The sequence below is a fragment of the Phoxinus phoxinus genome, assembly GCF_949152265.1.
Source record: "Phoxinus phoxinus genome assembly, chromosome: 11".
NCBI classification, from domain to species: domain Eukaryota; kingdom Metazoa; phylum Chordata; class Actinopteri; order Cypriniformes; family Leuciscidae; genus Phoxinus; species Phoxinus phoxinus.
This window is the reverse complement of record NC_136886.1, coordinates 33,768,010-33,784,500: the sequence shown is the minus strand read 5'-3', so window position 1 is coordinate 33,784,500 and position 16,491 is coordinate 33,768,010.

The window sequence follows — 16,491 nt, the reverse complement described above, 5'->3', positions numbered from 1 at the left end:
AAGCCTGAATAGTCATTTTGGCATCATGCCTCAACTTTGCCACTGCGGTATACGAAAACGGTTTCGTCTATCGACACGAAATCCATAACTTTTACTCGGCACGGTCTGGAGATGACACGATCCGATTTTGGTGAAAATCGGACGTTCGGTCTAGGAGGCGTTCGAAAAAGTAGGTTTTAAAAGAAAATAAAGATGGCGGACAGGAAGTTTGGCTGACTATGGCAAAATTGGTATCTATGTTTTCAACATAACCCAAGAAATCTTTTGAGACCAGTGTCATTACTATAGGCAAATTTATTCAAAAGTTATTAGTATTTTTGGAAATTTCATTATAACTTTTGACCAAAAGGTGGCGCTGTCTCATAATATTTTGAGTACCTTTAGGGCCTTGTACTGATGACCCATACTGAGTTTCGTAACGATACGTTCATGCGTTCATAAAATACAGCATTTTAGCACATAATTCAAAATGGCCGACAGCCAAAATGGCCGATATGGGAAAATTGGATATCAGTCAACTCAGCACGACGCCCTGAATCTAACGAGACCACTTTTGTGATTTTTGGACAAACCGTTCAGAAGTTATAAACAAAAAAATAAATTCTTCATATCTCCGGACCAGTAGGTGGCGCTGCGCCGAAACGCAGCATGTAGCCTCAGGTCATGCTTGTGATGACATGTACCAAATTTGGTCTGAATCCGATAAAGCGTTGTGGAGATACAGCCTTACGTCTGTTTTCGCAAGCGCAACATTACATTTATTTGCGCGGTATTCGAGAACGGTTATTCGAATCAACTTGATTTCCATAACTTTTTGTCGTCATGGTCTGGAGATGATCTGGTTCAATTTTCGTGAAATTCGGAGCAACAGCCTAGGAGGAGTTCGAAAAAGTAGGTTTATGGGAAAATTCAAAATGGCGGGAAAACTATTATGACGTCATAGGGTGCAGTCGAATCGTCGTGAGCTCAGGAATCAGAGGGAAAAATAATTTTGTTTCTAGCCCTTGTGGTTCAAAAGTTATTAGAATAAACATGAGTGAAACTTTGGACAGCTGGTGGCGCTAGAGGGAATGAGTTGGAGACTCCAAATTCGCTATGGTGATAGTTCAGGCTGTCCTCTATCACTGTGCCAATTTTCATAAGTTTCCCGCAAACGGTTCTATAGGCTGCCATAGACGTCCAGTCGGAAGAAAAAGAAAAAGAAAAAGAAGCAGAATAAGAACCAGAACAGATACAATAGGTGCCCGCACCTTCAGTGCTTGGCCCCTAATAATGCAATCACTACCAGAACGCTGTGCGTTTCAGCGGGTGGATGCATATGTGCAGTCACACAATGAGTAAAGGACATGCATTAATCAGACATCTGCAGTCATTGAGACAAAGGTGAGATCACAATCTAAAAAATGCTGAGTTGATTCATCTTATGGATGATAAAAAACAAAATCATATGTTGCACTTAATATTGATTTATCCAAAGCATTTAATTCTGTGGATCATGGTCTTCTTTTGCAAAGGCTCAAATGTTTTAATACAGAACTGAAGTGGTTTTTGACTGAAAAAACACAGTATGTGTCAACAATTAAAATTAAATTCCTCTAATAATTAAGGCAGGTGATCCTCAAGGATCTATTTTGGGACCAATATTATTTTCTATTAATATAAGGACTTGGTCTAGGATTAGAGCCAGCAAATGTGTACTTTTATGCATGAGTATGGCTCCATTCAAGTGTCCGGCACATCATTTTTGCATTACCTTATGATAAATAGATGAATCTAATTTTGAAAATTTTGAAAAATCTAAATAAAATTTGCCAAAGAGAATGTATAATTTAAGCACAATTAATAAATTTAACGAAGTTAAATATATATGACATTCTTCCACCCCTCCCTGAGAAGTCAGACCACATTCAAGTAAAGTCAAAATGCAAATTTTTACAATCAGAACCAACACCTAAAACAAATATAGCTGCAAGCAGCCCTTACGGGGCCAAGCGCAAAAGCAGACGACGAGATATGCCTACATGGCTGAAAGTGTGAGACAAACTGCAGCAAGGAGCAATTAAAGACATTTGAAGATGAATTTTGGCAAAATGGTTGAAAAATCACATACAATAACTAAAAATATGATTATCACTTTCGACCAATAGGTGGCGCAGTTACGAAACTGAAGTGATGTGGTCAGAGTGAATTGACAATGACACATACAAAGTTTGGTGTCAATATGTCAAGGCATTGCAGATATAAAGCCTGAATAGTCATTTTGGCATCATGCCTCAACTTTGCCACTGCGGTATACGAAAACGGTTTCGTCTATCGTCACGAAATCCATAACTTTTACTCGGCACGGTCTGGAGATGACACGATCCGATTTTGGTGAAAATCGGACGTTCGGTCTAGGAGGAGTTCGAAAAAGTAGGTTTTAAAAGAAAATAAAGATGGCGGACAGGAAGTTTGGCTGACTATGGCAAAATTGGTATCTATGTTTTCAACATAACCCAAGGAATCTTTTGAGACCAGTGTCATTACTATAGGCAAATTTATTCAAAAGTTATTAGCATTTTTGGAAATTTCATTATAACTTTTGACCAAAAGGTGGCGCTGTCTCATAATATTTTGAGTACCTTTAGGGCCTTGTACTGATGACCCATACTGAGTTTCGTAACGATACGTTCATGCGTTCATAAAATACAGCATTTTAGCACATAATTCAAAATGCAGTCGAATCGTCGTGAGCTCAGGAATCAGAGGAAAAAATAATTTTGTTTCTAGCCCTTGTGGTTCAAAAGTTATTAGAATAAACATGAGTGAAACTTTGGACAGCTGGTGGCGCTAGAGGGAATGAGTTGGAGACTCCAAATTCGCTATGGTGATAGTTCAGGCTGTCCTCTATCACTGTGCCAATTTTCATAAGTTTCCCGCAAACGGTTCTATAGGCTGCCATAGACGCCCAGTCGGAAGAAAAAGAAAAAGAAGCAGAATAAGAACCAGAACAGATACAATAGGTGCCCGCACCTTCAGTGCTTGGCCCCTAATAATGCAATCACTACCAGAACGCTGTGCGTTTCAGCGGGTGGATGCATATGTGCAGTCACACAATGAGTAAAGGACATGCATTAATCAGACATCTGCAGTCATTGAGACAAAGGTGAGATCACAATCTAAAAAATGCTGAGTTGATTCATCTTATGGATGATAAAAAACAAAATCATATGTTGCACTTAATATTGATTTATCCAAAGCATTTGATTCTGTGGATCATGGTCTTCTTTTGCAAAGGCTCAAATGTTTTAATACAGAACTGAAGTGGTTTTTGACTGAAAAAACACAGTATGTGTCAACAATTAAAATTAAATTCCTCTAATAATAAAGGCAGGTGATCCTCAAGGATCTATTTTGGGACCAATATTATTTTCTATTAATATAAGGACTTGGTCTAGGATTAGAGCCAGCAAATGTGTACTTTTATGCATGAGTATGGATCCATTCAAGTGTCCGGCACATCATTTTTGCATTACCTTATGATAAATAGATTAATCTAATTTTGAAAATTTTGAAAAATCTAAATAAAATTTGCCAAAGAGAATGTATAATTTAAGCACAATTAATGCATTTAACGAAGTTAAATATATATGACATTCTTCCACCCCTCCCTGAGAAGTCAGACCACATTCAAGTAAAGTCAAAATGCAAATTTTTACAATCAGAACCAACACCTAAAACAAATATAGCTGCAAGCAGCCCTTACGGGGCCAAGCGCAAAAGCAGACGACGAGATATGCCTACATGGCTGAAAGTGTGAGACAAACTGCAGCAAGGAGCAATTAAAGACATTTGAAGATGAATTTTGGCAAAATGGTTGAAAAATCACATACAATAACTAAAAATATGATTATCACTTTCGACCAATAGGTGGCGCAGTTACGAAACTGATGTGATGTGGTCAGAGTGAAGTGACAATGACACATACAAAGTTTGGTGTCAATATGTCAAGGCATTGCAGATATAAAGCCTGAATAGTCATTTTGGCATCATGCCTCAACTTTGCCACTGCGGTATACGAAAACGGTTTCGTCTATCGACACGAAATCCATAACTTTTACTCGGCACGGTCTGGAGATGACACGATCCGATTTTGGTGAAAATCGGACGTTCGGTCTAGGAGGAGTTCGAAAAAGTAGGTTTTAAAAGAAAATAAATATGGCGGACAGGAAGTTTGGCTGACTATGGCAAAATTGGTATCTATGTTTTCAACATAACCCAAGGAATCTTTTGAGACCAGTGTCATTACTATAGGCAAATTTATTCAAAAGTTATTAGCATTTTTGGAAATTGCATTATAACTTTTGACCAAAAGGTGGCGCTGTCTCATAATATTTTGAGTACCTTTAGGGCCTTGTACTGATGACCCATACTGAGTTTCGTAACGATACGTTCATGCGTTCATAAAATACAGCATTTTAGCACATAATTCAAAATGGCCGACAGCCAAAATGGCCGATATGGGAAAATTGGATATCAGTCAACTCAGCACGACGCCCTGAATCACTAGAAAGATAAATGTGTATTTAAATTGGGTCATTTATGTAGTAGAAATGTGAAATTATTTTAGAAGTTGGTGCCTTCTAGAGTGAGAAAAGCCAGAAAATGTATTTTTGGCTCATGTGGATGAAAGACAACAACTCCCAGAATGCACTTGCTTCGCTGCCCTACAAGGCCACTCCCACGCCTACCGGTTACAGAGGGCAGTATCAGAAGAAATGATACAACTAGACTACTAGTTGACTTGAAACTGAAAAGACGCAGTTTTATTGTGAGATCCCACCCCCTATGTGTGGTTGAAAACATGCGGAACCAGCTACTGGCTGTAGTCTCTAGCCTCTGGCCAAAAAACCCTCCGATAACGTAAAATGACGATTACATATTATTGTAATCTAACAATACAGAAATCTCTCGTCTCAGGGGGACATGAGGGAGGGAAGCCCGGTCATTCAAAAATACTACCAGGTTTCTACTGATACAAAGCTTAATGCTAATCGGTGAAGTATCTCTTTAAGTAAGGTCTTTATGCACCAATGAAAGCATAGTCATGTATATGATATTGCATTTCTGTCAACAGATCCTCCTAAATATTACACAATGCATTTCTGATTATTATCAGTCTTGAAAGCAGTTGTGCTGCATCAAATTTTTGTGGAAACTTGCATTTTCAGAATTCTTTGATGAATAGAAAGTTCAAAAGAACAGCATTTACCGGTATTTGAAATAGAAATCTTTTGCAACATAAAGGGTGTCATGAATTGCGTGGAAGCAAAGGCGGTAGTCGGATCTAAATGCAGCAGACTTTAATAAACACAGAACGGGAAAACTCGGAACAGGAACGTACATATATTCAATAACTGACAACGAACAAAAGAGCACACAGGAATTAAATACACAGAGGGGCTCAGGGAACGAGACACAGCTGGGGCAAATGAGAACAACGAGAGGGACCAAACGAACTAACAAGGCAACACACCTGAAACAAGGGAACTAATAATTAACATGACTAGGGATACAATAAACAAGGCAGAGAAACAAGATACAAACTGAATGCAAAAACCAAAGACAGTGAAACCACAAACATGACAATAAACAAAACCGTTACAAAGGGTTAGTTCACCAAAAAATTTAAATTATGTCAGTAATTACTCTTCCTCATTTTGTTCCAACCCCGTAAGACTTTCGTTAATCTTCGGTACACAAATTAAGATATTTGTGATTAAATTGCATTTCTGTCAACAGATCCTCCTAAATATTACACAATGCCCCTTTAATGAGAAGCTTTTTCAGTGATGTGCCTTCACAGTCAACAATCAAACGACTCACCTGATCGAAAGACCAGGGTCTGGACTCGATGTTACTGGAGCTGCCTTTAAACAGCAGGCCGATGTCATTTCTGATGTACTCATTCCTCAGATCCTCCGACTGCATGAACACTGAATCAGCTGCAGAATAACAGAAGAGGGTGAGCTTGGTATAATGACAATAAATGAAAGCAATAAGCCGTGCATTACAGGGATTTTACCACAGCTAAGGGTTTTGTACGAATGTAGGTAAAGTTCTGTGGCAATGAAAGACATCACTATTCAACATATTATTACACTATACCGTTCAAAAGTTTGGGGTCAGATTAAATTTTTTAAAATAAATAAATAAATACGATTTTTTGATTAAATCTGAGAGCTGTCTCACTCCTCTATAGGCTTCTATTGTAATTGAAACTTGCCAGCCCATAAAGATATTAAAGACATCGTTAAAATAGTCCATGTGTCAGAACGAATGCAAAAACCAAAGACAGTGAAACCACAAACATGACAATAAACAAAACCGTTACATTATCCCCCCCTTCCATAAGGCGTGGCCTCACGCCGTATCAGAACACGACCTGGGCGGGAGGGGTGGGCGTCATGGAGTCCCAGACAGGGTAGTCAGGACCATAGACTCCATGACGGTACCGGTGAGTGGCGGAGCAGGACATGTAGGTGGCCACGGAGGAGCAGGAAGTGCCGGTGGCCACGGCGGTGCGGGACGTTCCGGTGGCCACGGTGGAGCAGGACGTGCCGGTGGCCACGGTGGAGCAGAACGTGCCGGTGGCCACGGCGGAGCAGACTCAGACAGGGACCAGGGCAGGGCATACACAGAAGGGGATTGGAGCAAAGACAGTAGGGAAAAGGACCATGTCGACGTGGCCTTCATGGTCCCCACCGGACCCCTACTGCCCCCCTCCAAAAAGTTCTTGGGGAAATTAAAGCGAATAGCCTCCGGGCTGGCATAGGGCTCTGGAACAGCCTCTTGGGCCTGAAGAGACATGGGCTCTGGGACGGCCTCCGGGCAGGCAACGGGCTCTGGGACGGGCTCTGGGACGGCCTCCGGGCAGGCAACGGGCTCTGGGACGGCCTCCGGGCAGGCCACGGGCTCTGGGACGGCCTCCGGGCAGGCCACGGGCTCTGGGACGGCCTCCGGGCAGGCCACGGGCTCTGGGACGGCCTCTGGAACACGGAAAGGGCAGGAGACAGTCAGCTGGGAGGTGTGTGCTGTCCAGGCACGCAGGGCCATCATGGCATAAAAGGCACGGATAACTCTCTGGGCCATAGCTGGGCTGACAGAAGTAGCAGGTGGCTCACGAACGGTCTCTGGGCTGGTAGCAGGCTCTGGAACAGCCTCTTGGGCCTGAAGAGACATGGGCTCTGGGACGGCCTCCGGGCAGGCAACGGGCTCTGGGACGGCCTCTGGGCAGGCAACGGGCTCTGGGACGGGCTCTGGGACGGCCTCCGGGCAGGCAACGGGCTCTGGGACGGCCTCCGGGCAGGCCACGGGCTCTGGGACGGCCTCCGGGCAGGCCACGGGCTCTGGGACGGCCTCCGGGCAGGCCACGGGCTCTGGGACGGCCTCCGGGCAGGCCACGGGCTCTGGGACGGCCTCTGGAACACGGAAAGGGCAGGAGACAGTCAGCTGGGAGGTGTGTGCTGTCCAGGCACGCAGGGCCATCATGGCATAAAAGGCACGGATAACTCTCTGGGCCATAGCTGGGCTGACAGAAGTAGCAGGTGGCTCACGAACGGTCTCTGGGCTGGTAGCAGGCTCTGGAGTAGTCTCTGGGCAGGAATCCACTTCTGTGTGGGTAGCCCAAACACACATAAGAGCAGCAACATATACAGACAGGGCAACCTCCTCTTCCCCAACAGGAGTGACAGGAAGAACAGACCGTACTTGCATGACCTCCAGACTTTGGGATTTGCAGGGGGTTCTCTTCCTCCTCCTACGTCGGCGAGGGGGCGCTGCAGAGAATGATGGTTCTGGGTGGGCAGGGCTGGACTCAGACAACTGGGCAGGGCTGGACTCAGACAACTGGGCAGGGCTGGACTCAGACAACTGGGCAGGGCTGGACTCAGACAACTGGGCAGGGCTGGACTCAGACAACTGGGCAGGGCTGGACTCAGACAACTGGGCAGGGCTGGACTCAGACAACTGGGCAGGGCTGGACTCAGACAACTGGGCAGGGCTGGACTCAGACAACTGGGCAGGGCTGGACTCAGACAACTGGGCAGGGCTGGACTCAGACAACTGGGCAGGGCTGGACTCAGACAACTGGGCAGGGCTGGACTCAGACAACTGGGCAGGGCTGGACTCAGACAACTGGGCAGGGCTGGACTCAGACAACTGGGCAGGGCTGACGCGAAGAGCGGGCTCGGCCGTGCAGACGCGATGAGCGGGCTCGGCCGTGCAGACGCGATGAGCGGGCTCGGCTGTGCGGATGCGGCGAGCGGGCTCGGCTGTGCAGACGCGATGAGCGGGCTCGGCTGTGCGGATGCAGTGAGCGGGCTCGGCTGTGCAGACGCGATGAGCGGGCTCGGGTGTGCGGATGCGGCGAACGGGCTTCCTCAGTGCTCGGTTAGAAACTCTCTTAGGTGAACTGTGCTTGGGCTTCACTGAATGCACTGGTTTAGGACCACAGCTGATTTCCTCAGCGAGTCCTACAGTGAGAGACGAACCGCACACCCACAGCGCTCGGTCCAGGAACTGCACAAAAAAGAGGTGTTCCGCATCTAACAGAAGCATTGCGCCGAGCGTGTCGTCCATCCCACTCCAGAAATTATACTTGAGTGTTTCCTCACTCAAATTGGTCTCATGATAAAACTCTAGGTAAGCCCCCACGTAATCATCAAGCGACCGTCCATTCTGGTAGAATCCGTTTTCCATCATCATACCTCTTGCTTGGTTGTTCCTGGGTAGGCTACTAACTGCTAGATCCTGGTGTGGTCAGTTATTCTGTCATGAATTGCGTGGAAGCAAAGGCGGTAGTCGGATCTAAATGCAGCAGACTTTAATAAACACAGAACGGGAAAACTCGGAACAGGAACGTACATATATTCAATAACTGACAACGAACAAAAGAGCACACAGGAATTAAATACACAGAGGGGCTCAGGGAACGAGACACAGCTGGGGCAAATGAGAACAACGAGAGGGACCAAACGAACTAACAAGGCAACACACCTGAAACAAGGGAACTAATAATTAACATGACTAGGGATACAATAAACAAGGCAGAGAAACAAGATACAAACTGAATGCAAAAACCAAAGACAGTGAAACCACAAACATGACAATAAACAAAACCGTTACAAAGGGTTAGTTCACCAAAAAATTTAAATTATGTCAGTAATTACTCTTCCTCATTTTGTTCCAACCCCGTAAGACTTTCGTTAATCTTCGGTACACAAATTAAGATATTTGTGATTAAATTGCATTTCTGTCAACAGATCCTCCTAAATATTACACAATGCCCCTTTAATGAGAAGCTTTTTCAGTGATGTGCCTTCACAGTCAACAGTCAAACGACTCACCTGATCGAAAGACCAGGGTCTGGACTCGATGTTACTGGAGCTGCCTTTAAACAGCAGGCCGATGTCATTTCTGATGTACTCATTCCTCAGATCCTCCGACTGCATGAACACTGAATCAGCTGCAGAATAACAGAAGAGGGTGAGCTTGGTATAATGACAATAAATGAAAGCAATAAGCCGTGCATTACAGGGATTTTACCACAGCTAAGGGTTTTGTACGAATGTAGGTAAAGTTCTGTGGCAATGAAAGACATCACTATTCAACATATTATTACACTATACCGTTCAAAAGTTTGGGGTCAGATTAAATTTTTTAAAATAAATAAATAAATACGATTTTTTGATTAAATCTGAGAGCTGTCTCACTCCTCTATAGGCTTCTATTGTAATTGAAACTTGCCAGCCCATAAAGATATTAAAGACATCGTTAAAATAGTCCATGTGTCAGAACGTAGGCTCACTATTGGCCAGCATCACACACATGACCAGCGTCGACCAATAGTGAGCCTACATGCTGACGTACAACCCAGAAGCGCTGCGCTGTCACACTACTTGAACTCACTCGAGGCCCACACTGAAGAAAATGAATAGTTGAATAAAGTCGTTATTTATGTGTTTTTTTTTGCGCACAAAAAGTATTCTCGTCACTTGATAAACTTAGGTTGAGCCACTGTAGTCACTTGGACTATTTTAACTATGTCTTTAATATATTTATGGGCCGGCAAGTATCAAATACAATAGAAGCCTATGGAAGAGTGAGACAGCTCTCAGATTTAATCACAAATATCTTAATTTGTGTTCCGAAGATTAACGAAAGTCTTACGGGGTTGGAACAAAATGAGGAAGAGTAATTACTGACATAATTTAAATTTTTTGGTGAACTAACCCTTTATGTTGCAAAAGATTTCTATTTCAAATACCGGTAAATGCTGTTCTTTTGAACTTTCTATTCATCAAAGAATTCTGAAAATGCAAGTTTCCACAAAAATTTGAAGCAGCACAACTGATTTCAACACTGATAATAATCAGAAATGTTTCTTGAGCAGTAAATCAGCATTTACAATGATTTATGAAGGATCGTGTGACACTGAAGATTGTACCGGTAATCATATTTTACTGTATATTTATCAAATAAATGCATAAGAGTTAGACATAAACATTATAAAATCTTACAGACACCAAACGTATAGACTGTAGTGTATATCATATGCCTCAAATTAAGGATCTAGGCCTTCAGACTTATGATAGCCTATCTAGAGACCAGAATATCACAGTGACTTGAATGTGTATGTTTTTTCGTTATGTTGAACACAAAAGAAGACATTTTGAAGAATTTTTGTAACCAAACAGTTGCTGGACCACATTGACTTCCATAGAATGAAAAAAAAAATCTATAGAAGTCAATGGGATCCAGAAATGTTTGGCAAAATATCTTCTTTTGTGTTTAACAGAACACATAAACTCATACTATTGTTAATGTACAGCTCTCCGTCCTGCTCACCTTGGCACCAGGGGTTGCAGAGGAGCGTGAACTGTCCGAGCACATGTGTTTTGATGCTCCCGCGGGTCTCGACTCTCAGGTGAAGTGTATAGACTCCTACAGAGGAAGACGCAGGGCTGAACAGAGATACGATCTGCGTACGGCCTGCGTTCGGGTCCGGTGCGCTCCTCTCCAGAATGGCACTCCATTGAGACGGAGAAGGGTTTCCAGACACGGAGACCGGCACCTCCTCAGACAGCGGCACTTTTACCTTTAGGGCCTTGTACTGATGACCCATACTGAGTTTCGTAACGATACGTTCATGCGTTCATAAAATACAGCATTTTAGCACATAATTCAAAATGGCCGACAGCCAAAATGGCCGATATGGGAAAATTGGATATCAGTCAACTCAGCACGACGCCCTGAATCTAACGAGACCACTTTTGTGATTTTTGGACAAACCGTTCAGAAGTTATAAACAAAAACATAAATTCTTCATATCTCCGGACCAGTAGGTGGCGCTGCGCCAAAACGCAGCATGTAGCCTCAGGTCATGCTTGTGATGACATGTACCAAATTTGGTCTGAATCCGATAAAGCGTTGTGGAGATACAGCCTTGCGTCTGTTTTCGCAAGCGCAACACTACATTTATTTGCGCGGTATTCGAGAACGGTTATTCGAATCAACTTGATTTCCATAACTTTTTGTCGTCATGGTCTGGAGATGATCTGGTTAAATTTTCGTGAAATTCGGAGCAACGGCCTAGGAGGAGTTCGAAAAAGTAGGTTTTTCGGAAAATTCAAAATGGCGGGAAAACTATTATGACGTCATAGGGTGCAGTCGAATCGTCGTGAGCTCAGGAATCAGAGGAAAAAATAATTTTGTTTCTAGCCCTTGTGGTTCAAAAGTTATTAGCATAAACATGAGTGAAACTTTGGACAGCTGGTGGGGCTAGAGGGAATGAGTTGGAGACTCCAAATTCGCTATGGTGATAGTTCAGGCTGTCCTCTATCACTGTGCCAATGTTCATAAGTTTCCCGCAAACGGTTCTATAGGCTGCCATAGACGCCCAGTCGGAAGAAAAAGAAAAAGAAAAAGAAGCAGAATAAGAACCAGAACAGATACAATAGGTGCCCGCACCTTCAGTGCTTGGCCCCTAATAATGCAATCACTACCAGAACGCTGTGCGTTTCAGCGGGTGGATGCATATGTGCTGTCACACAATGAGTAAAGGACATGCATTAATCAGACATCTGCAGTCATTGAGACAAAGGTGAGATCACAATCTAAAAAATGCTGAGTTGATTCATCTTATGGATGATAAAAAACAAAATCATATGTTGCACTTAACAGGTTTTATGAGATTTAACCTCATAGATGACTAATAATGAGCCATGAAGAGGTATAATATATATATTTTTGTGATATTTTCATTTTTGTATGAGTGCATAATAAATCTGCATTCTATATAAAGATTATACATTTGTCAGTTTATAATTATAATGTGGTCTGAACGCAGTTATTATAGTTAACTGAAACTAAAAGCATAAAAAATATTTTTTGTTTCAATATATTTTATAGCAAGAAGAACTGAAGAGTGTACATTATGCAGAACGTGCTGATAAACAGCAAAGTTATATTTTATGATATTTCATAACACATGCACAAAGAGAGGCACTTCAAAAGAGTCCGCACACTCCCCAAAAGATGAAGGACGTCAAAAAGTGAGATAAAAAAGAAAAAAAGGTTAGTAAATCAAGTGCTTGCGACACATCACATGCGACCTTTCTCATTACCAAACGTTCTCAAACCTTTCTCAAGTTTGATATAGAGAAAGGTCGCATGTGATGAGACCGATACGTTTGTCTTTAATCTCAGTGAAAGAACTTGATTTTATCTCGCTTTTTGACATCCCTCATCTTTTGTGGACTTCATAACACATGCACAAGCATCTTATCAGCATAGGTGAAAATTTTTTTTGTTGCTTTAAAAAGAATAAAAATTAACAAATAAAATGATATATATATTTAAAAATATATTTATTTTATTTTATTTTAGCTATTGCCAAAGCAACATTTCTCATTTTCATTTAGTTTAACTTGATAACTAAAATTTTGCTAAAATAATGAAAACGGAAAGAAAAATTTATAAAAGCTATTTGTTAAACAAAAGCCAAACAAAATTACTAAAACTTGAACTAAATAAAGACGACAGTGGAATTTCGTTTTCATGATTTAACAACAGGAATTGACTTTCTCAAGAATTTACAAAAGTGTCAAGCAGCTTATTGGCAGTAAATGGAAATAATCCAGGTTATTAAAGGTACACTATGCAAGATTGTACATAAATATAACAGCTTCAAAGTCATTTCGATGGTAAACGAACTCGTAGTAGGGCGAATCATCCTGAAAGCAAAGCCTGGGTGGGGATGCCGCTGGCAAAACCAGCAATGCAAGTTTGAGAGGTGGCGACCCCGAAAAATCTCGCGAGAATCACGACTTGCTTTACGGCACGACATCACATGCACAAACAACATTTGAAGACACTAGCGCGTATTTCAAAAGTGATTCATGGCAGACTCGACGAAGGAAAACATGAAGAAAGCGTGGTTGGAAGAGTCTAGGAAAAGGAAACGGACAAGAGTCCCACTCGGTCAGGCTTTCACTCGTTGGCGAGAGCTAAAATGCAGCACTGGATGCAAAAGCGATGCTGACCTGGCATTCTTGTTGATGGACAAGTAAGTAGCCTACATATCTTGCGTTCTATGTCGTTTCTATGTAATTTTTTACGAAGTTGTTCATTCATCCATTGTTGATAATAAGACCAGTCCACTAATTTCCACATATTTCTAGCTAGCTTTCGACTAGCAGAGCTGTTAGCAGACTTGCTAACAAACACTCGTTTCTCTTACGTGTTTTTGCGTTATGTTTTATTGCCTAGCTTGCCACATGAGCAAGTTTTCCAGCTGAACTCATGTGTTGTGTATTTATCACGTAGTCCTTTGTCTGGTTCCGATTTCGTATGACTTGTGTAACGTTACTGTGCTAAATGCAAACTTTAGCTGGCTAATGCTGCATTCACACCTAACGCGAATAGAGTGTCAAATTCACATCTATCGCGTCTAGTTGGACGCTTGAACATTTTGAATCCATTCGCGCGTCCAAAGTGAAAATAACGCGTGTAAAAAGCAAGCGTTTGAAGCGAAATTGGCGCGAGTCCGAGGCGAAATCCGCTTCTTGTGGGAGGGGCCAGTGCTAGGCGGTTGTCTGTTTGCAAGATGGCTGATGTTGATCGAGCATTCATCGAGAGAGTTACTTGGGTCCACCAGACCCTCCGGAGGCGTACCCAGTTTGGCGAGTTTCACCATTTGCTCCAGGAGCTGTGCCTGGATGACGGACGCTTTCATCTTTATACTTCCGCCTGTCCCGCACCCAGTTTGATGACCTGTTGTCCCGCATCAGAGCGAGGATCACTCTCACCCACCTAATCTATAATTTATTTTTGTTTGGATGATAAATGGAGCCAGCCTCCAAAAGTAAATAACCTGTCCTGTGATTTTTCTTTTCTCACACAACACTGTCCAGACACGAACTATGTTCTAATACACTAAAGTATGTTGGTTGTCTTTACATTAGAATAATAATGTTTCATATAATCTAGATTTAGATCTGGAATAAATAGCAAAATGAATATGTCTCATATATTTAAATCAAGTTTTTATGTGATAAAAGATTAGCTTTGTTGTACATTAGAACGTTCACACCAGGCCTTTAGTCATATTGAAAAATAATTTGTTGAGGCCAAACATATAAGTTATTGAGGCCAAACATATAAAATAACATTATAAATGTTAGGCCTGCCCCCGTTTATCACGTCACTTCACCACGTGACAGCAACAAGCAGGCTCCTGATTGGTTAATCAGCGGCTGATTCTATTTTCAGTTTGATGACAGATTAAGGATACTGAGCTCGCTCCAGAGAAAGATGCGTTGTGACCATAGACTGTAAAAAAATATGGACGTAGTGTCCGTGACGTCACGCGTAGGTTTCTGAAGAGCATTTTTGAAGCCTAAAGTGGGCGGAGCCAGCCGTCACCATCTTGGCCTCGCGTCACCGCTCGTCACTCCCGGATAGCAGAATATGGGCAAAGAGGCGGAGCTGAGGAGCCTGGCTATCTGAAACCACGCCCACCTAGCGCGACGTTATCCATTAGCAACCACCCAGAACACCCTAGCAACCGCCTAGCAACCACCCAGAACACCCTAGCAACCGCCTAGCAACCACCCAGAACTCCCTAGCAACCGCCTAGCAACCACCCATAACACCCTAGCAACCACCCATAACACCCTAGCAACCGCCTAGCAACTACCTTGAACACCCTAGCAACCGCCTAGCAACACCCTAGCAACAACATAGCAACCACCCAGAACACCCTAGCAACTGCCTAGCAACCACCCAGAACACCCTAGCAACCACCCAGAACACCCTAGCAACCACCCGAACAACATGAATAAGCCATATCTCAGCAGCAGAACATCGTACAGACATGGTTGTTTGCTCGTATGCAATCATGTACCACACTCTAGCAACCGAGTGTCGAGTTTTGCCACTGCAAGCACCATTCACATTTTCTTCTGGAAATGTACGTTCTAGTTGAAAATGTATTATGCAGTAACTTTACAATAATACTCTGAGAGTGCGTGTGACCGTGATTATGTGCATACATGTGTCACTCTTTTTTACAGTCTATCTATGGTCCGTCAGTGCGGCATCGCTCGTCAAGTTCGTAGAGAGCTTTATTATTCAGTCCATTTTAAATTCTGATTTTGGCCGCCTCTCAAATGGGTCAAAACATAGATATATTACCTATGAAGTTCAAGTAAATGCGCTAGAAATCCGCGCTCATTCAAGGATGTGCATTTATTGCATGGACGGAGAAACATAGACACCTGCAGGATTTCTTGTGACGGTACATAAGCATATTATAATCTGTTCCAGAGCAACGGTACCGCAGAACGAATGTAGCCTTTATATCTATAGACGTTTTTAAATCTGAAAACTCCAAAAAGCAACGAAATTGTCAGACATCCATTAGTGCATGTTCACCGAGGAAAACAACTGGAATACAGCGCTGGTTGTTCTCTCGAACGACACTCGACGACGGAATCCAAAGGCGTGTGCGAGGTAATGGGTGTATTAAATTGTATGAAATAATCCCAAAAACCCGGCAGAGATGGCAAGTTCTGCAGCTGGAATTAGCTGAGGTGAAGTGACGGCTAACAGCAGACAAACGGCTAGCATTGACATCAGCGGCAATCCACCTGTCACTCAAGTGGCCACGCCCTTAATTATGCAGAACTTCAAGGCTTAATATAATTTAAATGGATGAGTTATAAAAAAATTCACCCCCCTCACAGTTTTCATGAAGGGCAAAATTAGCTGTATACACCAAAACCACTTTTCTTTTCTCTGCTGTAAAGTTGGGCATTTCAACATGGGGGAGATACAGATTTGACTCACTTCTGCAGCCAGCCTCAAGCGGCCAGTCGATGAATTGCAGTTTAATTCACTTTCGTGTTTAGACCAGGGGGGCAGTGTTTCGGAAGACACTGAAGCATCCCC